The 13,032-nt window shown below is 45.7% G+C and overlaps 2 protein-coding genes across 4 annotated transcripts in view; one reads left to right on the plus strand and one right to left on the minus strand.

Annotated features, from left to right (window-relative positions):
- The window catches only part of LOC123769016 (carbohydrate sulfotransferase 3-like), a 243,026-nt gene that overhangs the window by 197,058 nt on the left and 32,936 nt on the right, over positions 1 to 13,032 (plus strand). The window lies entirely within an intron of this gene.
- LOC123769078 (lachesin) overlaps positions 1 to 13,032 on the minus strand; it is a 216,021-nt gene that overhangs the window by 165,147 nt on the left and 37,842 nt on the right. Inside the window, exon 1 of one of the 3 annotated variants that reach the window (XM_069309199.1) lies at positions 9,012 to 9,482. The exons of the other annotated variants lie outside the window; for them this stretch is intronic. The gene's annotated coding sequence lies outside the window, so the exon portion shown is untranslated. Of the gene's footprint in view, positions 1 to 9,011; positions 9,483 to 13,032 lie in introns of those variants that run through there. 3 annotated transcript variants of the gene reach the window in all.

Here is a 13,032-nt window from a genome sequence, read left to right on the forward strand (position 1 = left end):
ATTAATTATTATTTTTTGTTTTAGAACGATAGATAGATAGATATAGATAGGGGTACCAACACTGGGATAGTTGTAGGGACCCATAGCCTCATAGTCCCATAGTCACCAGGAATATAATTATTAGTATTATTATATGTGTTCAGTACGTAGACGTTTGGGCCTTGGTGTTCGGACAGCAACGAAAATCGCTGTACCAGCCTACCTGTCCTCCTCCTCGGCATCTGACGATTTTGTGAAGGAAATTCTACCTGCCTACTTACATCAGCTGGCAGGCCTACACGATCCCAACTTTATACACTGTGCCACCGAGTGGGCCTCTCATGCAGGCCTATCACTCCAACTACCACCATCAAAAGCGCACAAGCAAGCCAGCTGGGTTACCTTGAGGTGCGTCCGGGGCTTAGTGTCCCCGCGGCCCGGTCGTCGACCAGGCCTTCTGGTTGGTTAGTCCCATTATAATGGGTTGGTCCCATTATAGACCGAGTGGTTGCAGAGTGATTGGGTGCTGTAACAACACAACATGATATTGTTCGCCTCACAAAAGTAGCAGCCCGACACGCTGGGGATTTTCTGTTAGCAACCCCAGTGTCGGCAACTGGCACGCGTCTCACACCACATGCTCTCCAAATTGCTGTGGCCCTCCAAATTGCTGCCCCAATCCACATCAAATATAGGTGTATTTGCGCGAGGTGGTGGCTGACAGGTACGGCCTCCATGGCCTACTCTGCCAAAGCACAGGGGGATGGCACTCGAGGCACAGTGAAGTTAACGACATCATCAAGAGGAGCCTCACCACAGCTGGATGCCCAGCTGAGAGAGAGCCCCGTTAACGAGGTGGTGGGAGAAAACAATATGTGCCAGCGCACGTACGACCCCGAAAAGGCTTTCCCAGGTACTGCATTTCCTCTTCTTCAGGCATGAGGGTCCCTAGAAACATCCAGAGGTTGTAACTCCCACCCTCCCCCAGAGGTTGTAACTCCCCTATATATATATATATATATATATATATATATATATATATATATATATATATATATATATATATATATATATATTTATATATATATATATATATATATATATATATATATATATATATGTATATATATATATATATATATAAAACGGCTGTTGCTCAATTACTCAAGTCTTGACGGACAAACTTTATACAGTTTCAAGGTTTCACAATTCCCGACAGAAAAACCCAAAAAAACATGGTGATACGTTTGTAGAGATATGAACCTCACCGCTGCGAGGCTCCAAAGGTTCTCTCTCACCAGCTGCTCTTCTCAAAATACCTAAGATAGGTATTCTCCTACATCTTAACCTAAACATCTGTACTGATATGGACAGAGTCTCCATAGAGGAAGATAATATTTTTCTGTGTAAGGCGGTAAAAATTTGTATATAACAGCAAAAATACATTTGAGATATATATAAGATTAATGATTCTAACACGAATCTTCCCAATATTTCTTATGTTTTTCTTCACTGTAGAAGGAAGTTGAAAAATTAACTCTCCAAAGTTAAATTATAAGTCCTGGTTATGTTAAATTATAAATCCTGGTATCAATGTATAAACTTACGAAATCTAGTGTATATAAACCACAGCACAGTCCGTTATTCTTGTAAATAAAGAAAACTATCAACATTTTGGTGTTTGTACTGATAGACAAGCTCCTTATATCACTCACTTTGACTAACAGATTAAGTGTATCCATTCACCAGTCAGCTAAAATGATAATTCAACTGCATCCATTCACCAATGAGCTTAAGTGATAGAATAACTGCATCCAGTCACTAATGAGCTTAAGTGATAGAGTAACTGCATCCATTCACCAATGAGCTTAAGTGATTGAGTAACTGCATTCATTCACCAATGAGCTTAAGTGATAGAGTAACTGCATCCATTCACCAATGAGCTTAAGTGATAGAGTAACTGCATCCAGTCACTAATGAGCTTAAGTGATAGAGTAACTGCATCCATTCACCAATGAGCTTAAGTGATAGAGTAACTGCATCCAGTCACCAATGAGCTTAAGTGATAGAGTAACTGCATCCAGTCACTTGTCAGTTTGAATGATCGACTGACTGTATTCATCCATCAGTCAGCTTGATTAATACAGTAGCTCCATCAACATATCAAACCCATTCTCAGGACAAATCACAATGGCGGCCAGATTTATGCTTTTGTATAATACAAAGTGTCACGGGAAAACGGTATTGGATAATTTATTGGTTATTGTGTATATTCAACAATATGTTCATTTATTAGTGGATTAATTTATAGATCTACTGATGGATTTATTGAAAGACTTCAGGTATCATCAATGTTTATTCTCTTTGATCCACTTGAGCTTAGAGATGAAAAGTGTTTGCGTTCTATTACAAGTTTCTGGTATATAGTTCGGGAACCACGTGTTCCAGACGTGGTTCAGGAACCATGAGATGGCTTCACCGTCGTGTTCCAGACATGGTTCAAGAACCAGATAGCTCCCACTTATCATCTCCATTGATTCACCATTTGATCTATATATATATTGATGCAAGATATAATATAGCTCACAAAACTCGAAGTCTCTCTAGCTTGAAATATGTAACAAATCTCCAAGAATCACATTAAGAGAGAACCATTAGACCCTTTAATATAAGACGAACTCTGAGTTCGAAGCCTCACTGGACTCCAGGCTCTGTATATCTATCGAATTCTTGGAAACCAGGTATAACCACATAACTATGCTGTCCAATTAATCCCAATTATGGGTCGGGGGGGACTGGAAGGGGGAGATCAGCAGCTGGAGGTTCCGGTTTAGGGTAATTGCAGGTAACTGGTGGTGTTGAGGACTGGGGAACGTGCGTCCATCTTGTCGAAACCCTGTCCGGAACAGACACACTCGAGGCATCAAAGACCTGTCCCCTTTGTCCGCACCTTTGATCCGTCTGTGTCGCGGCATTACCCCACAGGTCCGGTTCCTAGTCCTTCCTCCCCCCCCCCCGCCCTTCCCTATCTTCTCCTCCTCCCCCCGTCCCTGTCCCACCATCCCCTGCCCTCTATCCCTTCCCCAACCTCTTTACTTTATCCTCCCAGACTCCTCTCAAGGTAGAAAAACATTAGTTTCTTGGTCCCACCTTTCAGTCCCTTCTTATTAGGTACACAGGTTAAGGTTGACGTGGAAATGGATAACCAAGACTGGTGTGACGGATTGAATTATCCATATGTTAATTATCCCCCTCCCCCCCCTCCCCCCCCTCACATACATACACGCACACACGGGGCCGGTGGCTGAGCGCACAGCACGCTGGACGGGTGATCCTGTGGTCCCAGGTTCGATTTCGGGCGCCGGCGAGAAACAATGGGCAGAGTTTCTTTCACCCTAATGCCCCCTGTTACCTAGCAGTAAATAGGTACCTGGGAGTTAGTCAGCTGTCGCGGGCTGCTTCCTGGGTGTGTGTGTGTGGTGTGGGGGGAAAAATAGTAGTTAGTAACAGTTGATTGACAGTTGAGAGGCGGGCCGAAAGAGCAGAGCTCAACCCCCGCAAGCAAAACTAGGTGAACACACACACACACACAGGAAGTGATGTGGTGGAGGCTGACTCCTTACACAGCTTCAAGTGTAGATATGATAGAGCCCAGTAGGCTCACGAACCTGTACATTATTTGATTGACAGTGGAGAGGTGGGACCAAAGAGCCAGAGCTCAACCCCCACAAGCACAACTAGGTAAGTACACACACACACACACACACACACACACACACACACACACACACACACACACACACACACACACACACACACACAGGAAGTGATGTGGTGGAGGCTGACTCCTTACACAGCTTCAAGTGTAGATATGATAGAGCCCAGTAGGCTCACGAACCTGTACATTATTTGATTGACAGTGGAGAGGTGGGACCAAAGAGCCAGAGCTCAACCCCCTCAACACACACACACTTGATAGATCTGGGTTATGAAGGCCATAGGTGGAAGTTAGAGATGCAGAAAAAACATACAAATGTAAGGACGCACTTCTAAACTTGAGCAATGGTTCAGCAGAGCCAATTCGAACGGAAGAAACTGAGGTTAACTTCTTGCGTAGTCTCAGATACGATTAGAAATATGGCAGTCAGAAGCCATCATATCAGACGACCGTCAGTCGAATGGGAGTAAAGAATCTGAAACACGACTCTGAATTGACAACTGGGTGAGTGCAGACGAGGAGTCACAATAACGTGGCTGAAATATATTGACCAAATCGATTCACAATCGACTTGAGAATGGTTCAGGACGGACCGAAACGTCGTCGTCCCTTCACTTTCTAGTGTGTGGTTTGGTCAACAACCAGATGAGTACTTATACACACACAAGAATACGCAAGAATTTGGGCGCTGGTCACTGTCATTGATTGTGGTTGACAGTGAATTGGCCAGCTGTTATGACCCCTGGTTGACCCCAATTACAGGTCGCTGGGGTTTGGTCACCTCGAAAACAACACAACGCACATAGTCACAATACCGTAACCGGTAGAGCGACGGTCTCGCTTCATGCAGGTCGGCGTTCAATCCCCGACCGTCCACAAGTGATTGGGCACCATTCCCTCCCCCCCCCCTCTGCCCGTCCCATCCTAAATCCTTATCCTGACCCCTTCCAAGTGCTATATAGCCGTAATGGCTTGGCGCTATCTCCTGATAGTTCCCTTCCCTTCGATCCTTCAATTCCTTAAATCGAATCGACGATTCGATTATCAAGTGACAGGTGTGTGACGATAATATGGGCACAGTGACAGGTATGTGACGATAATATGAGCAGTGACAGTTATGTGAGAATAATATGAGCATAGTGACAGGTGTGTGACGATAATATGAGCAGTGACAGTTATGTGAGAATAATATGAGCATAGTGACAGGTGTGTGACGATAATATGAACAGTGACAGTTATGTGAGAATAATATGAGCATAGTGACAGGTGTGTGACGATAATATGAACACAGTGTCAGGTGTGTGAGAATAATTTGATCAAAGTTTCTCCCAGAGAAGAATCTGGTCTAATATACTCTAATCCACTACGAGGTTGTGTTGAACAACAATAACCATGAATCGTATGATATTTCGCAGCCCGTGAACACAAGTGTTAACAAAGATTCCGCGATTGCTGAAAAAAGATGTAGAGGTTTCGTGAGTGGATGAGAATACACGGTATTACTCCAGCTTGTTCGAGATATTCTCACTGCTGAGGGGACAGGGTCGCTCCGAGGCGCCTGTCAAGAGTTCCGAGGCGCCTGTCAAGAGTTCCGAGGCGCCTGTCAAGAGTTGCGAGGCGCCTGTCAAGAGTTCCAAGGCGCCTGTCAAGAGTTCCGAGGCGCCTGTCAAGTGTTCCGAGGCGCCTGTCAAGAGTTCCGAGGCGCCTGTCAAGTGTTCTGAGGCGCCTGTCAAGAGTTCCGAGGCGCCTGTCAAGAGTTGCGAGGCGCCTGTCAAGAGTTCCGAGGCGCCTGTCAAGAGTTCCGAGGCGCCTGTCAAGAGTTCCGATGCGCCTGTCAAGAGTTCCGAGGCGCCTGTCAAGAGTTCCGAGGCGCCTGTCAAGAGTTCCAAGGCGCCTGTCAAGAGTTCCGAGGCGCCTGTCAAGAGTTCCGAGGCGCCTGTCAAGAGTTCTGGCCCCTGTTTTACAGGCGCCAGAACTCTTTTTAGCAGGGGGCCAGATTCACGAAGCAGTTACGCAAGCACCTACGAACCTGTACATCTTTTCTCAATCTTTGGTGGCTTTGTTTACAATTATTAAACAGTTAATGAGCTCCGGAGCACCAGGAGGCTGTTAATGAGCTCCGGAGCACCAGGAGGCTGTTAATGAGCTCCGGAGCACCAGGAGGCTGTTAATGAGCTCCGGAGCACCAGGAGGCTGTTAATGAGCTCCGGAGCACCACGAGGCTGTTAATGAGCTCCGGAGCACCACGAGGCTGTTAATGAGCTCCGGAGCACCAGGAGGCTGTTAATGAGCTCCGGAGCACCAGGAGGCTGTTAATGAGCTCCGGAGCACCAGGAGGCTGTTAATGAGCTCCGGAGCACCAGGAGGCTGTTAATGAGCTCCGGAGCACCAGGAGGCTGTTAATGAGCTCCGGAGCACCAGGAGGCTGTTAATGAGCTCCGGAGCACCAGGAGGCTGTTAATGAGCTCCGGAGCACCAGGAGGCTGTTAATGAGCTCCGGAGCACCAGGAGGCTGTTAATGAGCTCCGGAGCACCAGGAGGCTGTTAATGAGCTCCGGAGCACCAGGAGGCTGTTAATGAGCTCCGGAGCACCAGGAGGCTGTTAATGAGCTCCGGAGCACCAGGAGGCTGTTAATGAGCTCCGGAGCACCAGGAGGCTGTTAATGAGCTCCGGAGCACCAGGAGGCTGTTAATGAGCTCCGGAGCACCAGGAGGCTGTTAATGAGCTCCGGAGCACCAGGAGGCTGTTAATGAGCTCCGGAGCACCAGGAGGCTGTTAATGAGCTCCGGAGCACCAGGAGGCTGTTAATGAGCTCCGGAGCACCAGGAGGCTGTTAATGAGCTCCGGAGCACCAGGAGGCTGTTTATAACAACTTCCCAATCAACTGTGGTTATTTTCATGCTTGTAAAACTGTTTAATAAATGTAAACAAAGCCGCCAAAGATTGAGGAAAGATGTACGCGTTCGTAAGTGCTTGCGTAACTGCTTCGTGAATCTGGCACCAGGTTCTTAGTGCTTTTTGGCCCCTTGACTGACTGTTGGAAAAGGTAAGCCGCTATGAGAAGAGTCTTTCCGTTGCCAAGAATCTTTCCCTTGCCGGAATTCTACTGTTGCCTAGACTGTACCGTTGTTAAGCTTGTACTCTTGCTATGTTTGATGTTGCCAAGTGCATACCTTTAACAGGAGTCTACCGTTGCACATATATCATTGTCAAGAGTCTTCCAGTGACACGAGTCTACCGTTGACGCAAGCTTACCGTTGACAACAGCCTACCGTTGACAACAGCCTACCGTTGACAACAGCCTACCGTTGACAACAGCCTACCGTTGATAACAGCCTACCGTTGACAACAGCCTACCGTTGATAACAGCCTACCGTTGACAACAGCCTACCGTTGACAACAGCCTACCGTTGACAACAGCCTACCGTTGATAACAGCCTACCGTTGACAACAGCCTACCGTTGATAACAGCCTACCGTTGACAACAGCCTACCGTTGACAACAGCCTACCGTTGACAACAGCCTACCGTTGACAACAGCCTACCGTTGACAACAGCCTACCGTTGACAACAGCCTACCGTTGATAACAGCCTACCGTTGACAACAGCCTACCATTGACAACAGCCTACCGTTGATAACAGCCTACCGTTATCAACAGTTTACCGTTGACAACAGCTTACCGTTGACACGAGTCTACCGTTTCACATCTGGACGAACATCTTCGAGGATTTTCCACAGTCTCACGTGTTTAACGTGACTGTTTAACGACTACTGTTTAACGTGTCGCAATAAAAAAGATTAACTTTTAGTTGCGGATTTCGTTTTATCATCGACAATGGTTAGGTCTTTCCAGGCCCAGGCTGTTAGGCAGCTGGTAAAGCTGTTTGAGCGAAGGTATTCTCTATTACCAGCCAAAGAACTATCCTTATTACTATTAAACCCAATGATCTTGCTATTAAACCCAATGATCTTGCTATTAAACCCAATGATCTTGCTATTAAACCCAATGATCTTGCTATTAAACCCAATGATCTTGCTATTAAACCCAATGATCTTGCTATTAAACCCAATGATCTTGCTATTAAACTCAATGATCTTGCTATTAAACCCAATGATCTTGCTATTAAACCCAATGATCTTGCTATTAAACCCAATGATCTTGCTATTAAACCCAATGATCTTGCTATTAAACCCAATGATCTTGCTATTAAACTCAATGATCTTGCTATTAAACCCAATGATCTTGCTATTAAACCCAATGATCTTGCTATTAAACCCAATGATCTTGCTATTAAACCCAATGATCTTGCTATTAAACCCAATGATCTTGCTATTAAACCCAATGATCTTGCTATTAAACCCAATGATCTTGCTATTAAACCCAATGATCTTGCTATTAAACCCAATTATACAGAGCTTTGCACTAAGCGGTTGCAGTTTCTATTTCCGATTGCTTGGAGGTGACGACCGCTCGGGGCAAAGTTAGTTAACAAATACGACAATTATTGCAGCTGAAATGGAGAGTCTTCGATTGTTAAGTGTCTAATCGTCAATCCCGGCATGACTTCGCGTTGCGGGGGAAGGGAAGGATGGTTTGGTCGTTCGAGAGCGGTCTTTGGGTAGTACTGATGGGGGCATCCTCAATCCCTCCTGACGAAGACAGCTTCAGTAGTTATTTTCTTTGTCAATATGGCCTGCAGGGAAGCTCATCTCCTGAAGGAGTGTCTAGCAGCGTAAGGTACAGTGTCCCTATGTACTGTAGGTACTATACATTATTCCTATGATTTCGGAGGCCGCGGTAGAGTAGCCGTCAATTTATGATTCTTTTCTCGAGATGTACATAGAACTGCTTTTAGAGATCAGAGTGTATAGACGGATGCTAGAGAATTAAGATGTTCATATTCATTTTGTTCGTATGTTTGATATTATACAGATGTTAGTATTCATATGTTCGTTTCCACGCTGCCCATATGTTGGTAGTATACAACTTTGCCATTGATTGTAGAAATTGAATGGAAAGTGTTCTGAATACTTAATACCCAATCATATAATTTCGTGAGATTATGTTGACCAGACCACACACTAGAAAGTGAAGGGACGACGACGTTTCGGTCCGTCCTGGACCATTCTCAAGTCGACTCAGGACTTCGTGAGACTAATTCACAAGAGAAAGTATCCGCTAATCGACCTTTATCCCCCGGCTCCAATCACGTAAATAAATCCCAAATTTCGATCAACCTCAAATCTTTCGTACAAACAATGTATTTCTACAGCAAAACACAGACTGGGAAACCTGTGGTGAAAACTGTTTACCTGGTGAGGGGAGTCCGGGCCGAGAGGAGACTGCTCCATCACGCACGTGTTTGACGCCTCGATCGCACAACTCTACACCAAAAATCCTCGAAGAAACTTCGTAAATTCGCGCGTAAGAGAGGAGGAGGAGGTAGGCAGATGAAGGTGGCGCGGCCGGCGGCGTCTAACTGGCGCCACTCGCGGCTCGCTCGCTGATGCGGAACTCAGGGAACTTCAACTCTCCTCATTTTATAACAGGTTTAAGCGCTCCTTGCGACAGGTGTTGGGGGCGCTTAATCTCGCATTTGGCAGCTAGAAACGGGAGTCCTGGTGAGCGCCGAGACTTGTGAGAGGGTGAGGCAGCGGCGGCAGGTCCAGCGGCGGCGGCGGCGATGGCCAGAAGAGCAGCGGCAGGAGTGGCAGCGGCGGTTGTGTGTCGTCAGAGCGGGAGTGCGCTTGGCTCCGGGCAGCAGCTTGGCGGTCGCGGGGGAAACTGAGTATGGGAGAGTGAGTCACTCGGGGAGTGCCGACCCTTCTCTCACCCCTCCCTCTCTCTCCCCACTCTCCCCCCCCCCCTCCCTACGACCTCCATGACCCCCCCCCACACACACACACACCACCACGCCCCCATCGTTGGTTACACCACGCCCCCATCGTTGGTTACACCACGCCCCCATCGTTGGTTACACCACGCCCCAAAATACAATCACCACCCCACACCACCACACACCAACACCACCACACACCAACACCACCACACACCACCACACATTACCACACATTACCACACACCACCACACACCAACACACACCAACACCACCACACACCAACACCACCACACACCACCACACACCACCACACACCACCACACACCACCACTCACCAGCACCACCACACACCACACACCACCACCACCACACACCAACACACACCACACACCACCACACCGTGAAGGTATAGACAACAACTACACCAACTGTGTGACTGTCCCCCAGTCCTTGAACACCATAGTGTGAAGTTATCTGTGGGACATTTGGAGGAAAGTTCCAAGTTATCTGAGGAGCATTTGGAGGAAAGTTCCAAGTTATCTGAGGAGCATTTGGAGGAAAGTTCCAAGTTATCTGAGGAGCATTTGGAGGAAAGTTCCAAGTTATCTGAGGAGCATTTGGAGGAAAGTTCCTAGTTATCTGTGGGACATTTGGAGGAAAGTTCCTAGTTATCTGAGGAGCATTTGGAGGAAAGTTCCAAGTTATCTGAGGAGCATTTGGAGGAAAGTTCCTAGTTATCTGAGGAGCATTTGGAGGAAAGTTCCTAGTTATCTGTGGAACATTTGGAGGAAAGTTCCTAGTTATCTGAGGAGCATTTGGAGGAAAGTTCCAAGTTATCTGAGGGACATTTAGAGGAAAGTTCCTAGTTATCTGAGGGACATATGGAGGAAAGTTCCAAGTTATCTGAGGGTCATTTAGAGGAAAGTTCCTAGTTATCTGAGGGACATTTGGAGGAAAGTTCCAAGTTATCTGAGGGACATTTAGAGGAAAGGTCCTAGTTATCTGAGGGACATTTGGAGGAAAAATCAATTTTAAGTGACTACAGTTCAGATACCAGGGTGTATCGTCAGTCAGTAACAAAGAAAATATAATAACAACATTCAAAACACTGAGTGGAATAGATAAGATGGACAAGAATAACCTAATTCAATTGACAGAGAATATGGCAGAACATCACTAGAAGTTAATAACAAGTCGGGGGAAACACATATGAAAGTAAGCAACCTGTACGAGAGACCACCAAGTGGAGTACACTTAACCAGGGGGCCAGATTCACGAAGCAATTCCGCAATCACTTACGAATCTGTCCCCATCTTTTCCCAATCTTTGACGGCTTTTTTTACAATTGTTAAACAGTTAATGAGCTCCGAAGCACCAGGAGGCTGTTTATAACAATAACAACAGTTGATTGGCAAGTTTTCATGCTTGTAAACTGTTTAATAAATGTAAATAAAGCCGTGAAAGATTGAGGAAAGATGTACACGTTCGTAAGTACTTGCGTAACTGCTTCGTGAATCTGGCCCCAGGTCCTGGAGGCCAACACTAACCGCAGGTTCAGTAGTTAATACGACGCAGCGTCCGAAAGTGAAGAGAATTAGGACGCACAAGGCACAAATAACTAGGAAAGGGAATCCAAAGAACCGGATCTCGTCCCAATTTTCTTGGCTGCTTCTACATACTGTTGGGTAAGGACTTTTTTGTTTACATTTTTGAAGGGATATTCTAGCGCGTGCCCAAAACGTTTGGTGGATCATTAAGTGGTTTTTTACATAGGCAAGTACACTTAGAAGACAAATCACAGCCACAATACAATACGCACCACAATACCCTCTCCATACACCACAAAATACCAAACACCACTAACATACACTACTCCAAACACCACCATCACCACGCACCACAACTCCTATACAACTCTACCACACATACCACACCACACAATCTCCCCCCCCTCCCCCGACACTCCACCATACAAGCCGAGTCATGACACTACACTTCCTCCACATTATACATATGTAAGAATGAATCACAACATACATAACACCCTTTTTTGAACTTTAATCTTTGTATTTATTACAGGAAACGTTTTTAACTGCTTATTCCTAAATTATTGTCCCCCTTTCCTTCTGTTTTTTTATTTAATCAATTATTAACCTGTTTTATTCACTCATTAACTTATTCTCTCTTGTAATGTTTTCCTTCTTATTTATGTATTTCTCAGTTTATTCATTCTTTTTAATCTTTTAACAATTTTTTTATTAGCATTATAACATTCTTATTTTTTTTCATCGTTTCATTGTAACTTTATCTTCATAGGTCACATATTCTTGCCTTTGTTATGTCACTTCTTTAGCACTATTCTTATCTTTCCACTCTTATCTTATTTTATGTTTCTATATTTTTTTCTAGTAAATGTCGCTACTTTTTCTTTTCTTCAACCGAATGTTTAATAAATATTTTACTAACCTTCAATTTTTCTTTCAATTTCAACTTAAATTTCAATTTATTATTTCAATTTCATTTCAAATTTCAATTAATTTCAATTTAAACTTTCAATTTCAGAATGTTTATTTGTTATTTCTTCTCTATGTTCATTGTATTATATTTTGTATTTTGTAATATCTTTTTTGTAATAGGTACTTTTTTCTTAATGATTATATAAGAAAACTTGTTTTGTTTTCGAAGGAAAGTGAGATTCCTGTAAGACTATTATTCTTGGTTTTATAATTATATTAAAATATATATACAACATTATTATTAAATGATAATACTTGAGTGGGGGTCCATGAGGGGTCCTGGCTTGAGTGGGGGTCCTGGCTTGAGTGGGGGTCCATGATGGGTCCTGGCTTGAGTGGGGGTCCATGATGGGTCCTGGCTTGAGTGGGGGTCCATGATGGGTCCTGGCTTGAGTGGGGGTCCATGATGGGTCCTGGCTTAAGTGGGGGTCCATGATGGGTCCTGGCTTGAGTGGGGGTCCTGGCTTGAGTGGGGGTCCATGATGGGTCCTAGCTTGAGTGGGGGGTCCATGAGGGGTCCTGGCTTAAGTGGGGGTCCATGATGGGTCCTGGCTTGAGTGGGGGTCCATGAGGGGTCCTGGCTTAAGTGGGGGTCCATGATGGGTCCTGGCTTGAGTGGGGGTCCTGGCTTGAGTGGGGGTCCATGAGGGGTCCTGGCTTAAGTGGGGGTCCATGAGGGGTCCTGGCTTAAGTGGGGGTCCATGATGGGTCCTGGCTTAAGTGGGGGTCCATGAGGGGTCCTGGCTTGAGTGGAGGTCCATGAGGGGTCCTGGCTTGAGTGGGGTCCATGATGGGGTCCTAGCTTGAGTAGGGGTCCATGAGGGGTCCTGGCTTGAGTGGTGGGGTCCATGAGGAGTCCTGGCTTGACTGGGTGTCCATGAGGGGTCCTGGCTTAAGTGGGGGTCCATGAGTGGTCCTGGCTTGAGTAGGGGGTCCATGAGGAATCCTGGCTTAAGTGGGGGTCCATGATGGGGTCC

The sequence above is a fragment of the Procambarus clarkii genome, chromosome 64, assembly GCF_040958095.1.
Source record: "Procambarus clarkii isolate CNS0578487 chromosome 64, FALCON_Pclarkii_2.0, whole genome shotgun sequence".
NCBI classification, from domain to species: domain Eukaryota; kingdom Metazoa; phylum Arthropoda; class Malacostraca; order Decapoda; family Cambaridae; genus Procambarus; species Procambarus clarkii.